Source organism: Dama dama, chromosome 26 (assembly GCF_033118175.1).
Source record: "Dama dama isolate Ldn47 chromosome 26, ASM3311817v1, whole genome shotgun sequence".
Taxonomy (NCBI): domain Eukaryota; kingdom Metazoa; phylum Chordata; class Mammalia; order Artiodactyla; family Cervidae; genus Dama; species Dama dama.
Window position 1 is genome coordinate 24056151 of NC_083706.1, and position 17711 is coordinate 24073861.

General features: G+C 38.3%; 1 non-coding gene across 1 annotated transcript; it reads left to right on the forward strand.

Moving 5' to 3' along the window:
* Positions 1 to 2783: 2783 nt before the first annotated feature.
* On the forward strand, positions 2784 to 2890 carry LOC133047363 (U6 spliceosomal RNA). Its single transcript, XR_009690729.1, has one exon. It is a non-coding gene; the product is annotated as a U6 spliceosomal RNA (small nuclear RNA).
* Positions 2891 to 17711: the final 14821 nt, after the last annotated feature.

A 17711-nucleotide genomic window follows, 5' to 3' on the forward strand; every position in this document is an offset into this window, starting at 1 on the left:
CCAAGATGGTTGCGATTTGAAGTCTGGATGTAGTATTTGTCCCACATCATGAATGGCATGGTAGATGGGACATTAACTCTGCCCAGCGTCCCCACGGATATCCAAATGCTGGAAACTGTGAGATCCTATGGCAGCCCCAGCAAATGAACACAGGCAGAGATTACTCCTGAAGGCACCCTTAATCATGGTCACAAGATACAGGTTAGAATTTTATAATGACTTTTCAAAATATGAAAGGAATATAGATTGCATGCTTGTAACAGTTTAAACAATGTGAAAGTGTTGAAAACTGAAGTGTCTCATTACAGTTCCATTCTTCTGAGGTAACTTACACTAACCTATTAATATTTTTTTTCAATCCTCAACCATATGTGAATGTACAGAGAAGAAAAAATAAAAATGGAACCGTACTCCACGTATTACTCTTTGACTTGTGGACTCCTTCAGATTTATTTCACTTGGCAGCAGAGTATCTCAGAATATGGATATGTCATAATTTATTTAACCTATGACTTATGGGTGGCAATTTAGTTTGTTTCCATTTTTTAAACATGGCAAGCAATGAATCAAAAAACATTCTTTTACATATATTATTTCATCTGCCAGTTTTTATTTCTATCATAAATATTTCTAGAAATGGATTAGAAATTATGCACACCTCAGTTATTATAAACTATATAAGACTTACTTTCCAAAACTGCTACTATGCACAAATTAATAACCTCAGTAAGCACATATGAGAATATCCATTTCCCAATATCCTTGCCAGTACTAGAAGCTATCAATATTTTAAAATTTTGCTAATCTGAAGAATTAAAAATGATAAGGAATTTTTTATGCTTCACTGATTTCTAGTTTGTATATTTATTGTTTATTTGTGATTCTTTTTCTGTGAATTGTCTTATTTATATTCTTTAAAATTTTATATTTCACTATCTTTTCATTAATTTCTAGAAGGGACTTAAACTTTAGGGACTTTCTCTTTAAAAAAAAAATGATTTTTCTCAGCCTATCTGAAAATTGTAAATTTTTACACAGAAAAAGATCTATCCATTTATTTCCTTTTGGTCAATGTGCTTCTTCTTCTCTTCCTTATAAAAGCTATGTCCAACCTGGAATATTAGTCTCCTGTAGTTTCTTCATTACCGGTATACATTTGTTCTACATTTAGTTTTTAATTCACAGGGAAACTCCTTTACATGGGGTGTGAGGTTGAGCTCTAGATTTATTTTCTTCCAGATTATACCAACAATATGTATTGAGCTTACCATCTTACTGTCCTTTGGTTTATTTTTATTCTCCATTTATATTTAATAGATTAGGTTTTATAAATGGACTAACCATAAATATTTCTGCTTTGTTCACCTTTACTTTTCCATTCTATTATTTTCCTTTCTCTCTGTTTCTTCCCTTTTTATTATTTCTTAGTTTTTTTTTCTTTTATATTTTGAATTCCCTGAGTTCCCTGATCCTGGCATCTATTCCCCTGCTCTCCTCACTCTCCTTATTCTCTACTGTCTTATAACAAAAGCTTTCACACCTTTATATCTCTACTCGGTCCCTGAAAGCATTTGCTTTTACACTCCTTGGCATCAATTTTTACAAGTCTTATCCTTTCAGTTGAACTTAAATAAACTGTTACTTTGTTTTTTATTTATTTTTTCTCCCAGAAGTTAAGTTTTAAACATATTTTTAATTTCTATGTTTATAGTTTTCTTATCAAGTTATAGTTTTATTATATTTTATCAGAGAATGTCCTTGTAAAATCTCTACCTTAAGGAATGTACTAAAGTTTTTTTTCTGGGCTAGGATGTAATTGACTTCTGTGAACATTTCATGAGCATAAAAGAATAATGTTTATTTTTGTTTGTAGGATATAAAATTCTAGAAATACATTTTATAATAATTATGCTTACTTTAGTATATTTATTCAAATTCTCCATAACCATATATGTTTTTGGCTGCATGATCTGTCAAATTCTGTAAGAGATTATTAACTTCTCTACTATTGTCTTGATTTTATCAAAATTATGACATTCTGAGAGTTTTGGCATTACATGTTTCACAGTTTTATTGTTCGGTGTAAAGATTTGCATAACTGTTAGAGCTTCTTTATGCATTGAATGTTTCATCATGATATAGTATACTGCTAACCAGTTTAAGGCTTAAGGTTGTAAATTATACTTTAATTGATATTAATATTACCACCTTTGCTGTTTTTTTGTTTTGTTTTGTTTTCATATGCCTAATTTTCTTGCAAACACCTATCTTTTAAAAGATAGTCCTTGTTATTTTATTTTACATATTAATTTTTGGTTTTAAATTACTTCTGAGGTTACTTCCCTGACTGTGTTGTTGAGATAGTTTAATACCTGTGACATACGATAGAATATTTCCTTTGATTTTGCAAAGGAGATCAGCACTCAGTGAAAGTTATAATAGTCTCCTATGTTACTTCTTTGTTTCCTTTCTCAGAGCTCCAGCAAGGGTAAGCGTGTATTTTCAGGACCGAAATTTTATAAGGAAACTATAACCTACTAAATTGTGTTGCAACCAGTCCATTTGAGGGTATGCTATACCATGGAATACACGTCTAAATGAAGGAGAGCTGTTGAGCAAGAATTTGTGGGTGCTTTTTCTTGTTATTCAGGATATTGGTGTTTTTGTTTTGTTTCCAGACAGTAAGATTCTGTAGAAATATCCCTCATGTATATTTCTACGAGCTATACTTGCATATACCCCACAACTGTGTCACAAAATTGCATATTTAAAAAAGGAAAAGAGTGCTCGCTTCGGCAGCACATATACTAAAATTGGAACGATGCAGAGAAGATTAGCATGGCCCCTGTGCAAGGATGACACGCAAATTCGTGAAGCGTTCCATATTATTTAAAAAAAAAAAAAAAAAGGAAAAGAAAGTGGAAAAATACAGCAAGAAAAAACTTGAAGAAGAGACTAGTTGGCTGATTTTTAAGGACATTGTATAGAGATTTCTTGTTTTGTGGTGAAGGGATCATGTGAATACAGTCCTTTGCAATTCCATTTCTATTTAAAATAAATAGGATAACCATAGTGACCAATTCTTAAATTATAGTGCTAATTAATTCAGCTTTACTATACAATAATAGAGTGCAGTAAAAAGAATCTGACACTACAAAATCTGCCTACTTAGAACCTGAGTCAGTTCATCTAGAAATAAACTTTCCACTCTAAATATAAGAAGAGTCCTTTTTTTTAACATATTTTTACAACAGGCATATTTTATCAAATTATGCACTCATTGTAATACTCATGCCAGTTATTTGATACCTGCAAGTTACTACTCTTATCTGAAAGTTTCCTAGAAATCATTTCCTCTTGGGTTTAATTGTTTTTATAAAATATCTCTGGGAGATGTTACCTTTATTAATATCAACAGCCTAATTCACAAAACGGTCATGGAAGGGGAATCAGTACATATTTAGCTCAGCCCTCTATTCATGAAGAAGCAGAGGCCCAGAGAAGTGAAATGACTTGAAGGCCCAGAGCTGGTCAGTGTCAAGGGCTGAACCGGAAACCACGCCTTGTCTGTGATTGCCCAGTACATTGATATGTTATCCTAAGACTGGAAAAGTGGAATGTATTTCAGAATGCAAGTAGAATGTGATTCATGAGATTATGAGAAATGCTGTGAGAACTGGCTGAAACAATACATGTGAAAACAGACAACACATTTCCTAGTACCTGTGATGTAACTAGTAAGAGGTATTTGTACTCATGTGTTTTCCCTTTGATTAAGAAAGTTATTATGAAATATTTCAGATATATTCACAATAAAGTGCTTCCAACACTGTAGGAAGCCCTTTATGAAACACTCTAGATCCAATCCCACTCTCCACCAAATTAAGTTTAATTTGGATATTCACTATTTCAGTATATTTCTTTATTATTTTATCATTTCTTTATGATTCAAGAGCATTATATTTTACTATTTTACATATTTTAGACTATTTACATGCTATAATGTCATATGTATTTTGCAACCCCACGGACTGTAGCCCACCAGGCTCCTCTGTCAGTGGAATTCTCCAGGCAAGAATACTTGAGTGTGTGGCCATTCCCTTCTCCAGGATATATTCCTGACTCAGGGATTGACCCAGTTCTCCTGCATTGCAGGCAGATTCTTCACCATCTGAGCTATCAGGGGAGCCCATGTATTTTGCAAGCCCATGTCTTTTTCTTTATTTAACATTATGTCTAGGTGGTTTATTGATGTGGATTTAATTACGTCTAGCTTATTTATTCATTCTTCATTGCTGCGTGTTATTCTGGTCTGTGAAGACATCACAAAATAATGAACTGATCTTCTATTAATAGTTTTTTATAGGATGCTTCCAATTTTTTGCCACACAACTACTCCTGCTATACACATTGGTGTATATTCTTTTGTGTTTATTTGCAAGAATTTCTCCAGGGTGTAGATTTAGGAATATTATGGTTGTTGAGTTGAAGCTGTATGCATCTTTACCTTGACTAGAATGTTGTCAAACCGCTGTCTAAAGTTGGTCTGCCAATTCAGACTCCTACCTGTTCTTCTTGCTCCACATGCTTGCCAGCTCTTGGTGCTGTTGGACTTAAATTTTCAGCAACCTGAATGGTGTGAGGTTATAGCACATAGTGGTTTGAATTTGTACTTCCTTAGTTAACATAGAGGTTGATAATCTTTTCATAAGCTTATTGGTCAATTATATTCTCTTTTTTAATGAAGTGGTCATTCACGTGTTTTGCTCATTTTTCTATTAGGCTGTTTGCTCATTTTTCTATTAGGTTTGCTCATTTTTCTGTTATTAGTCACAACCTAATAATAATAATCATTTGTGGGGTTTATCTGTGAAAACATCCTCTGTTAGTGTATAATTTGTTTTTGAACTCTGTCTAAGGTGTCTCTCTTGTAAAGAAGTTTTAAATTGTAATATTTGTACTAGTCTTTATGTCTGGATATTTTTAAGCACTCTTTCTCCAGCATAAAATCATGGAGATATTTATCAACACCTGTAAATTTATACTTTTGACTTTTCACATTTAGATCTTTAATCCTCTTCAAATTCATTTGTATGCATTGCTTGAAATAGAAATCCAAGTTTACATTCTATTCAGATTATTCAATTTTCCCAGGACTGTTTCTTGAATCCTTTCGCCACTACTTGATCATAGCCAATTCCATTTCTCTGTTTGTCCCTGAACTAATGCCACACTGTTATGATTTCTATAGCTATGTAACTACTGTCTTGATATTTACTAGAGCTAGTCTCCCTCTACCTATGACTTTACTGTGAATTTTGACTTCTTACTCTTTTCAGAAAACTTTCAGAAAGGCGTCAGCCATTGTGAAAGACTGGTATATTGCTACAATCAGTGTGGGTGCTGGAGAAGGCACTGAATGCTGAGTCACAGATGATGCGACGTGGTGCCATATTAACAAACTCTCTGGGATCCAGTTTCCTCATCTTTAAAATGAGTCTATCATTGGTTAGCAAAAATTGCTTTATTGAAATAAGGTAGACAGCTAGGATAGTGGAAAAGAGAAGCTGTTTACAGTAAAAAGAAATAATCAACCTGCGGGAGCATCTGCGTGTAGGTAGCTGAAAAGGGTCTGGATCAGCCTCTGGAAAAGACAGACTTGGCAGGCTGTGTTCAAAGCATCAGCAGAGAAGCACCTTTCCACCAGGGTTTAGGTGTCTCATCTGCAGCTTACTGAGCAAGCCAGAATATCTCCCATGGCTGGACCACAGAGTGAGCTACTTAGCTTTGATATGAGACAGAGGTGCAGTTGTAAAATCCTTATGATTCTGAAGGCATATTCAGTTGGATATAAATATCTATATCTTCTTATGTTTATGTAACTGGTCCTTGAGTTTTCCTTTCCCTGGAAAATTAGCCTTGTCCCTTACCCAGCTGAAAGATTATGTGTCATATAAGGGTCCAGGAGACTGGAGGACATTTAAAAGAAAATAAAGAGAAGGCCACTTACACAGGCCACCCAGGGAAGGGAGGCATTTTGCCACGTATGATGTGGCAGATGGGATTATTAACAGCAAATGTGATCTCCTGCTTAAAGCTTCCAGGGTAAATTTTGCCATGTATATGCTCTTGGCTGTGCTATTTGGTTAAGGACACAAATGTCTTCTTCAGTTTAGAATTACAGACCCAAGATCAATGACAATATTGTTAATATCACCACTTTAACAGCCAGCTCTGTATCTCCTCAGGGTTCCTAACAGTGAGTAGAGAGAAATGAGGTAGAATTCTAGGATTTAGCCAGCAATGTGTTCTAAAGGCAACTGAAATTAAAACTGAAAGCCATGCTTGTCCTTCTTTGAGAGCCTATAACAAGGTGTTGGGATGTTATAAATGAAATAGAGTCTATGAATTGCCTATAAAAATGTCAAGGCTTCACTGACTAATTTTATACTTCCAGCAAATCTAGGAGATAGGCCAATTGTTCTCTCCATTTTACAGGTATGGATGAGGTGCAGAAGAACTTGCCTAAGTAAATGAGTTAATAAGTCAGAGATAGAATGTAAGCCTAGGGAGCCTTTCTCTTATTCTTTTAATATACCCACCATCCTTGTTTTTACAACATGACATTGGCATAGGGTTTCGAAGCAGTGTTCTGACAGAGCATCCAGGCTAGAAGCCTGAATTCACACCTGCCGTCAGTGTCTTCCTGCAGCGAGGCAGTCAGCCCCATGTTTTGGTGCCTTAATTTCACATTCCCACAGTGACCCGAGCTTTATCCCATTATATCGCTAAATATACTGCATAAGAGTTGTGGGTTTCTTTTCTACTCTCTTATCACACATTAGGGATTTCAAGGACAAAGACCGTTCTTTTCTCATCTTGGTATCCACAGAGATTAGCACCATGCCTGATACACTTAGGTACTGAACAAATGTTTGCTGAATGAGCAAATGAAGGGCAGCTCCACTTGAACGTTTTAGGTGATTTCCCTGGTCCAGTCATTAAGAATCCACTTTGCAATGCAGGCGACGCTGGCTCGACCCTAGGTCAGGGAACTAGGATCTGACATGCTGTGGAGCAGCTAAGCCCACTTGCCACAGCTAAAGAGTCGATGTGCCACAACGAAGGATGCTGAATGATGTAATGAAGATCCTGGCATGCCGCAACTCAGACCCGATGCAGCCAAGTAAATAAATAAACATAAAAAGAAAGACATTCTTTTAGAATTCTTCATTTTACCAATAGTAAAACTGAGGCAGAAATCAGTAAAGTTGCCAAAGACCTACATTCAACATAGGGTAAAGTAGGTACAGTACCCCTTGTGTCCAGAATCTACATGCAGTGTTCTTTTCATCGTGAATGACTTAAATTAATGAATGTAAATAGGAGAAAAAAGAGAACCTGCCTATTGACTGAAAAATTCTAGACATCTTCAGTTACTAGTGACACCAAGAGGAATGTTTCATTTCTGTTTCATCTCTCTTAGAAACAAGAGATGCCACTGTTAGTAGCTGACTCATATCACTGCAGTGACAACTTTGCTGTCTTAGCACCTGGATGGAGCAAGCAACACCAGGAAGTACTCCATTATAGAAGCACAAATGAGGCAATTTGTTCAGCCACTGTGCCCTTGCAAGCTAAAATGAGACAAATGAGTTGGTCCATTTGAAGGTTAAGGAAAAGAAAAATTTGCAGTAGAAATAGAAATGAGGCTATGCCAGGTATTTGTGATGTATTTAGTTCATTGGCAATAAGCACCATGACACACCATCATCTGGGAGACCTAGGACATCCAGCCTGTTCCACTGGAGAATGTGATCATGAGGGTCCCAATAGGCAGGATGGCTTAATTTGGGAGCGCTCTCTTCTTCCCTTAAGGTGGGGAGCCAGTGGTAAAGAATCTGCCTGCCAATGCAGGAGATGTGAGACACAGATCTGATCCCTGGGTCGGGAAGATACCCTGGAGAAGGAAATGGCAACCCACTTCAGTATGCTTGCCTTGAAAATTCCATGGACAGAGGAGCCTGGTGGGCTGTGTAGTCCATGGGGTTGCAAAGATTCAGACACGACTGAGCACATGCACACAAAATTCTCTTAACCTGAGTAACAAGACATGGCCAGTAATGATTTCAAAGGAACTCTAAGGAAATGTTACTGATTCTCATGCTCTGATGCAATGAGCAAGAGATGAAGTCATTATCTTCATCTGAGACAGAAGTCTTTGATCTGATGACTGCAAACCCCTCTGTACCCCATAACACTCATCATTCTGAGATGATGATACCACCAGCTTGTTACTTTTACTGTCTCTCCCAACTTACCTGGATGATCTCCTCCCACACCTCCAATTATGAAACCAGTGGTGGTTAACTTTATGTGTCAATTTGAAGGGCAAATGGATGCCCAGAGAACTCATAAGGCACCATTTCTGCATTTCTGGGTATGTTTATGAGGATATCCCAAAAGATATTTGAATCAGTGGATTGAGTAAAGAAGATCCACCCTCACCAATGTGAGCAGCCATAATTCAATTCATTGAGGACCCAAATAGAACAAAAGGAGGGAGGGAGAATTCTCTCTTTCCTTGAGCTGTGATATCCATCTCCTCCTGCCCCCAGACATTAGATCTTCTGATTCTTGGGCCTTCTGCCTGGCAATGAATTACATCACTAGCTCTCCTGGTTCTCCAGCTTTCAGATAGCAGATCATGGCATATCTCTGCCTCCATATCATGTGAGCCAATGTCCACTGTACAATATCCATGTATCCTATTAGTTCTGTTTCTCTAGCAAACTCTAATATAAAACCTACCTCTTGAAAATATTGAGATTTCTGCTGTCATTCTACACTCAGTGCTGACCTAGATCACCACTTCAGCCAGACTAATGACATTGCCTGTAACCTCTGCCTTTTGTAATTTTGCTGTATCATCATTAAGGACCCCTAAACCGGGATCCAAGCTGATGGATCTTCTTTGGTCCTATGCTGGAGCGGGGGCGGAAGCCACTTGTGAACTCTCAGCTTCTGGAGGCCCCTCAAAGTCCCTGTGGAGTGTGTGCTGCTGGTGATGTTGTGATAGAGGGAGTGTCTTGTCAGGAGAGATGACATTGTGTGTTGTTGCACGTTCCTTTTTATTTCTCTTGTACCGATATTCCAAAGAACATGCACAATCACTCTACACAAGACAGACTTCTGGCTCTCCTGAGTCTGGTGTCCCTAGTGATGCCTTAGATTCACCAAGGGGGCAGCCAGTGCTGAGGAGCGCCAACCGGTCTTTCTGCCTTTGGCTACCCTGTGTTCTAGAAAAGACATTTCTGCACATAAAAAAGCAAACAATCATGTCCCCACTCTCTCTTTTTTTCATTCTGCACTGAGGAAATCCTCTGGAGAAGGATGCTGGTGAAAACCCACTAGCTCCCCCAGATAGATGATTCCAGAACAGAGCCCGGGACTGCCAGGAGGGAGGTCCAGTCTCCATGTTGTGTGGCTTGGACTCTAATTGAGACCATAAAACCATTACTAAACTAAAGGTTTCTTTTTGTCTCTTCTTTTATAAAATAAAGAAAATAAAATTTACCGTATAAGGCAGACGAGCAAACTGAGGATAAAATCAATGATATATTTGACCCAACTTTGAGACTGCTAAAAAGCACATTGGATCAGGTCATTATTAGGATAATAATGAATTCTGCAGTAAGGTTTAAAAAAAATTCTTCTCTTCCTGAAAACCAAAATGGCTCGTGAAACTTCACAGAGTGATTATAATTTTTGACATTTGTAAAGAGTTTAACAGAGCACTTTCACATAAATCATGCCATTTAATCTTCATATTGGCATTAAAATATGCATGATTTTTTTCCCTTTAAAAAAATGAAGAAACTGTATTCCAAAGAGGTTAATCTGCTTTAGAAAGCACAGCTGATTACAAGTGGACATTAACTTTGCCCTTCTGATTCTAATTTTCTTTTATAATTCTACTGTTTCAAGAAAAGGTTGGCATAAAAAGTGATATTAAAAGCATTACATTTAACACTTTGTTATTTGTGCAAGACAAAATGCCCTGTTATTTTTGTGCAAGACAAAAATAATAAATACACTTCGTTATTTGTGCAAGACAAAAATAATAGTCTCAGTTTCCTTTCATAAACACAACTTATCCTTGAAAATTGTTAAAATATTTCATTCAGATTCATGTGTGCATTATGCTGATTAATGTTTCCTGCAGGGGTTATTAACTACTATAAAAAAAATCTTTACCATTCTTCTATTTAAATAGACTTCTTCATTATGGAAACAAAAACAATACATAGAATTAAATAGTAGCTTTAGTAATTACAACTAAAACAAATGTAAAGACATAGATGAAATAAATTATATCCAAGTGGTTTCATTTTTCAGACAACTTGTATGAAAATCAGTAAACTTTTGGTAATAATAGGTTTTTTTGATGATGATTCTTAAATACAAGCTCATTAAAAGATTTATTATTGATGAGTACAAATACAGTGTGTGTGTACATTACAAAAATAGCTTACAAGGCTTGTTTTTCAAATAAGTGCAAGTTTTATTAAGAAAACACATTTAGTATTTGAATTAATAGGACCAGAATTGCAGAATTTGTTTTGCTCACCACTTTAAAAGGGTGATTATTCATCCATTCTCTGCTCCCAGGAAAGAGTCAAATATGTGTGAAAATTAAATGGGATATTACAGGTGGACGTTTCAGAAGTCTGGCAGCAGACATAGCAGGGTAAATGATATTCACAGAAGGCTATCTCAGTTCAGTTCAGTTGCTCAGTCGTGTCTGACTCTTTGCGACCCCATGAACCACAGCATGCCAGGCCTCCCTGTCCATCACCAACTACCGGAATTTACCCAAACCCACGTCCATCAAGTCGGTGATGCCATCCAGCCAGCACATCCTCTGTCGTCCCCTTCTCCTCCTGCCCTCAATCTTTCCCAGCATCAGGGTCTTTTCCAATGAGTCAACTCTTCGCATGACGTGGCCATAGTATTGGAGTTTCAGCTTCAGCATCAGTCCTTCCAGTGAACACCCAGGACTGATCTCCTTTAGGATGGACTGGTTGGACCTCCTTGCAGTCCAAGGGACTCTCAAGAGTCTTCTCCAACACCACAGTTCAAAAGCATCAATTCTTCAGCACTCAGCTTTCTTTATAGTCCAACTCTCACATCCATACATGACCACTGGAAAAACCATAGCCTTGACTAAATGGACCTTTGTTAGCAAAGTAATGTCTCTGCTTCTTAATATGCTGTCTAGGTTGGTCATAACTAGACTGAAACTACAATCACAGAAAACTAGCCAATCTGATCACATGGACCACAGCCTTGTCTAACTCAATGAAACTACGCCATGCTGTGTGGGGCCACCCAAGACGGCCGGGTCATGGTGGAGAGATCTGACAGAATGTGGTCCACTGGAGAAGAGAATGAGAAACCACTTCAGTATTCTTGCCTTGAGCACCCCATGAACAGTATGAAAAGGAAGGCCCTCTATGCTACAGGAAAGTTGTTCTAGTGGGATCTCCCTGACAGGGTCGATGTCTCACTGCTCTTTGTAACCCTGAGTGGTCACAGGTTAGTTTACAGAATCAGCCTTAAGTAAATCTCAGCCTCCTTGCCTTCCCATTCTAGCAATTCATTCTTCAGTTTAGAAAAGAATACAGCAAAGAGACAAAGGCAATGCTCCTCTCTGCCATTTGCTGAAACAGGAGAACTGAGAATAATGTTCCGAAAGTGGACTTTAAATCTTGCCTTTTTATTTCTTGAAACAGAGCATGCCTTGTATGAACGTCTTATTAGGATGACAGTACGTGGAAAGGCGAAGGGGAGTCAGGGCCTGCTTTCTAATTCTAGCTCTTGTACAAAATATATGGCTGAAGCTAATCTCCAAAATCCAGAAACCTCAAGAGATTTGGAAAATACATGATTTGTGAGTTAATGGATCAAACTCAATCATCTCTGCCTCATTCCAGTGCTAATATTCTATTAGTATGCATGCATAAAGCATTTTATCTAAAATACTTATCTTTAAATTAATGTTTTTAATTTAAGACACTATAACTGACTTCAAACTCACCATGCAATTATCAAGCCTCTTTGTGCACTGGTTCCCAAGCCTGAGTGACCATCAGTATCATCTGAAAAAAGTGAAAGTGAAGGTCGGTCAGTCGTGTCCAACTCTTTGCCACCCGATGGAATTCTCCAGGCCAGAATACTGGAGTGGGTAGCCTTTCCCTTCTCCAGGGGATCTTCCCAACCCAGGGATCAAACCCAGGTCTCCTGAATTGTAGGCGGATTCTTTACCAGCAGAGCCACAAGGAAAGCCCAGTATCATCTGATGAACTCTTTAAAAATGTAAGGAGACTTCTCTGATGGTACAGTGGTAAAGAATCCTCCCGTCAATGCAGAGGACTTGGTTTTGATCCCTGGTCTGGGAGTAATGATCCCACATGCCTCAAAGCAACAGTGCATCACAGCTACTGAGTCCCTGCTCTAGAGTCCACGTGCTGCAACTACTGACGTCCTTGTGCCCTAGAGCCCTGCTCTACAACAAGAGAAGCCGCCACGATGAGAAGTCTGAGTGCCACAGAGAAAGAGGAGCCCTCGCTCGCTTAGCTAGAGAAAGCCCACATGCAGCAACAAAGACCCAGTGAGGTGGGAAAAAAAGTAGGTTCCAAGCCTCACCCACAGCCTGCTCAGCAAAGTTCAAGGCAGTGGGCCCCAGAACCTACTTAGTATCAGAGTTCTCCCTGTGATTTTAATGATCTGCCAGGTTCAGCAGTGTGCTTTATCTGTGCTTCTATAATGATCCCATTTCAAAACACAACTCCAACAAAAACTCGGAATCAGTGTCAAATGACAAAAACTGAGTTTTCCAAAGAAGATCATTTACATTTTGCAGACAAAAGGAACAATAACCCTGGATCTCTGAGGGTCAGATTATTTAAGAGTCTCATCAACCCTCCTGCCAATGCAGGCGACGCGAGTTCAATCCTTGGGTTGGGAAGATTCCCCTGGAGAAGGAAATGGCAACCCCCTCCAGTATTCTAGCCTGGAGAATTCCATAGACAGAGGAGCCTGACAGACTACAGTCCATGGGGTCGCAAGAGTTGGACATGACTTATGGAGCAAACAGCAACAGCAAATCAAAAGACAAGGAGCAGGTGAGCAGCAGAGGTAGGGTAGGAGCCAAGATCTTCTAACTTCAAATCCGGTGCCAAACTACTGCATTCCAAACATTCTCATGATGTCATTTCACACAGTAATTATTTCATCAAGCACCTGCTATATCAAGATCCCCATGCTATCACAGACAGCAGTAGCTAACACGTGTCTGGGGGGGTGGCAGGGCAAATTTCCTCTTAGCCCTCTTGAGTTCTTTTGTCTGATCTAATACTGAATTAGACCACTAAATTCCTCTATTGTAAGAAATGGTTCTTGTTTTCCTGGTTAGACAGGTATTTATACTGTTATTTATATTATTATTATTAATTATAATATTTGTTAATATATAAATTAATATATAATATTTATTATATAATTATATTATATTTTATATAATATATTTATATTTATATAATTATATATTTTATATAATAATTATAATAATTATTATTAGTAGTATATTATTTATATTATACTGTTATAATAAATAAATATATATTTATTTCCTCTCTTTTCTTTGCTCTTCATACCCCAGGGGAAATAGGCTGAGTCTGATACAGTTACCCAGCTAGAGAGAGGCAAAGTGATGCTTTTACTAAAGGCTGTCCTCTTATCCTCACATGGTAGTCAATCAGAAGAACTGCATAACAGCTTACAGAAAGATGGTTCTCCACGCCTGCCTGCCCCCGTCTATATAATTTTATCCTCAGGAAGTATAATTTTATTTTACCTTTGAAGGATTAAGTTAAGGTGGGAAAGCTTACAAACAAGTTGTTTTTAGCTCTAGCAAGTAAAACACAGCTTCTGTCTCTGTTCTTCTAAAGTAGAGTAGCAAGGAAAGAAGGGGAGGGTACTGCTCACTGCCTTGTCAGTCTGCTGAGAGACCAGAAGCTTCAGTTTCACAGGGAAGCAGTGATCACACTTATGGGAATGGCAGAGGTCCCCCAGACACAGGTGGGGAGCTCAGGTTATCAGTCATGAGGACACATTTCTGGATACCACCCATCTGGCCAATGAAACGGCCCCCACAGCGCAATACATCTGTGTAATCCATTAGGTATGCAGCTTTTGCTATAGTAACAAACCACCAGGACTCTTTTTTTCTTATCCTCTAAGTTTGTTTTTTGAAGACAGGGCTTCTCTGGTAGCTCAGTTGGTAAAGAATCCACCTGCAATGCAGGAGACCCCAGTTTGATTTCTGGGTCAGGAAGATCCCTTGGAGAAGGGATAAGCTACCCACTCTGGTATTCTTGGGTTTTCCTGGTGGCTCAGATGGTAAAGAATCTGCCTGCAATACGGGAGACCTGGGTTTGATCCCTGGGTTGGGAAGATCCCCTGGAGGAGGGCTTGGCAACCCACTGTAGTATTCTTGCCTGGAGGATCCACGTGGATAGAGGAGCCTGGTGACCTACAGTCCATGGGGTCTCAAAGAGTCAGACATGAGTGAGTGACTGAGCACATGCATTCTATACTGGAAAGAAAAGACAAAAGTGTGTTAGTAAGAAATACGGTCAGATATTCAACTGTATCACCAGCACATGTGCATCTGAAAACATTCCAAACAACAGGTGAAGGACATGTGTCAATCAGTTCAAACAAGACTTACTGGTTGTGAATTCCACCCACTTCAAGGCAAAAGAATATCCTAAAGAGGCATATTTCAGATCAGTCTACTTCTTAGTCACGTTTAATTTTCTTGCAAACACAGAAGAGTTCACGCTAAGCTATAAGCCACCAGATTAAATCTATCAGTTTCTAAAAACAAGAGGTCTAGGTGTCCAAGTTCACAATAACCTGCCTCCAGTTTTATTTCAGTTAGAAGCTTCATGGAACAGCTCAAACTCAGGAGAGTACAGTGAGAAATTGTTTTATTTGTTTTCCTGAGCATAGCTCCCAAAGGAGCTCTGGGGTAGGCTCCTTTCTCGCCCCTTAAAGAAATTTCATGAAGAGACCATAGCTCTCCTGACATCTTCAGTTATAAAAAGCTTGGTCTGGTTCAGTCAATTAAAAACTTCAGTCCAGTTTAATGCTTAGCACCTCTGCTCCCCAGGATCAGCCAGGCCTCCACCTGAGGACCTGGAGTTGGGAGAGCCTGTGGTCTGCTCCCTACTTCTGCTTTCCTCTAGGTTTGGGGTGGACAAAGGGGGACAGTGTCATCCTTATCCTCACATGGCTGGTGACAGGGCTTCCTACTGCAGAGTTCCCTGACCTGAGATCTGCTCTTGCCTCTGTCTGCCCCTGGGCTCTTGATGCAATATCTCTTCACCTGATGACCAGTGAGCTTTAGGGTTTTAAGTGTGATTCAAACGTAAAAAGAACAGATCCATCAACATTCTGTTGGCTAAATCGTGAGCCTTTATGATGCCCTTCTCTTCTTTGGGGTAATACGGTATATCCTAATCAATTAAAAGTAACATAAATGACTGTAGCCTTTATACTTGAAGCACAGCTTGCCCAAAGATAGAGCCCTTGGGTAGACTCCAAAGATAGAATTTCTACACTTTGTAGGACTGGCTCCATGGGCCCCAGCCAGGAAATGTACCTGTGGAGAAACATGTGGCTAGCTGATTTTCTTTTTCCTCTAGAGGAAAGACTTGGTCAATTTACATTTGGTCAACCAAGACTTTTTGTTTGCTTGTTTGAAGTCCAGTTACTTTACTAAGATAAGTTTTTGTGTTGACTGATCTGGGCCAATTTTCTCTGGAACACGGCATACGATTTCAATCTACAGTTTTTTTATCTTTCATTTCCAGAAAATTATTGAATTTTATCTTTGAATATTTATTGTATCCCATTATTTTGTTCTATTTTCTTTAAAGATGCCCAATATGTGCATGTTGGATGTTCTTTGTCTTTTTTCTGTATCTACCATGGGATTAGATGAAGGTACTTTTCCCTTGCTGGCTGCTGCTGGCTCCTAATTTTATATACTTGTTCAAGTGGAAATTATTTGTTAGGTTCTATCTGATAGGCAGGATGTGCACCATACTATTGCAACAGAATTGGAACTCAATTCCCCAGTAATGTGTTCTGTCATCAGAAAGAGCAGCTGTCAATCACTGCTCTAATCACTAGAAAGGAGACTTCCTGAAAAGTGGGCTCTTATCTTGTTGGTTTCTGAAGTCCTGAGTCACTCTTTCCATATCTCTCAGTAAAGCAAAGTGGTCCAACAAGAGTACAATTTTGTTGGTAGTATTGGTTGATACATGCATACTACATTGCTTTAGTCATGTCTGACTCTTTGCAACACTCTGGACTGTAGATCCCCACACTCCTCTGTCCATGGGGGTTCTCCAGGCAAGAATACTGGAGTGGGTTGCCATGCCCCTCTCCAAGGATCTTTTTGACTCAGGCATGGAACCTGCGTCTCTTACATCTCCTTCATTGGCAGCTGGGTTCTTTACCAGTAACATCATCTGGTAAGCCCATTAGTTGGTGAGTACTAGATTATTTTTACATTAAGTTCACACTAGTTGCAGTGTGTGAAGATATCTGGACCCCTGTTTTCCTTTTTTAACTCTTGGAACTTGAGTTTTTATCATCTGTAAAATGGGTTGATAAAATGTGCCTTGCAAGATTCTTATAAAGGTTAGCAATAAGATATGTAACCTTCATCCATGGTTTGTGGCATACAGTAGACACCTGATAGCTGAATAGATCTTCATATTATCTTATCTCTTTACTTCACTCTTTCTTATTTAAAGATGAGTAATCTCAACGGAAAGCAAAAATTACTTTTGAAAGTTTAGCGTATCCCACAGTGGATTGAGTTGTAGAAAGTTTAAAACAAGATCTCTCATTTGATTCCAACTTCAATTTTAAAAAGCCAAATTTTAGCATACCTGGTTTTCTAATTTTAAACAAAGTTTTTAAAAAACAGAGTAGTAAAAAGATCTTATTTTTTTGTATTACTATGATAGTAAACTATTAGCTAATCTGTCAAGAAAGATGATTCGAAACATAGTTTGAAAAATTACTTAAATGTTGAGCAGTAAGATTCAAGAAGATCAAGCACAGATTTTGCAGTCAGAAATTTCAGGTGTGTATTAGAAACCCATCATTTACAAGCTATGTGTTTTGGGGGTAAGATACACAATTTTTTTGAACTTCACATTCTCATTTGTAAAATGAACTTAGTTTATATCATAAGAGGATAGGATTAAATGAAATAAAAGAACTGAAAGCACTGAACAATTTTAATTATTATCTGCTATGTGTCCCAAAGTATTCGTATTGCAAAATAACTCTGTGGTTCAATATTCACATTTGTGGTTCTAAATTCCTGTAGTTTTCATATTCACTGGGGTCAGGGTGGGAGCTACTCAGCAAAGCAATGTTTACCTTCATCTATGTTTCATCTAGGAAGCTGGGAGCTAAAAAGGAGTCAAAGATGTCCTACATCAGTACATCCGTCAATGATGTACTTGAGTTCGATTAACATTCCTTTTGCACGAAGAATTTCAGCATCTGACCAGAACAATATCCTCAGATTGATTCAGCTGACATGAAGACCTAATAAAGAA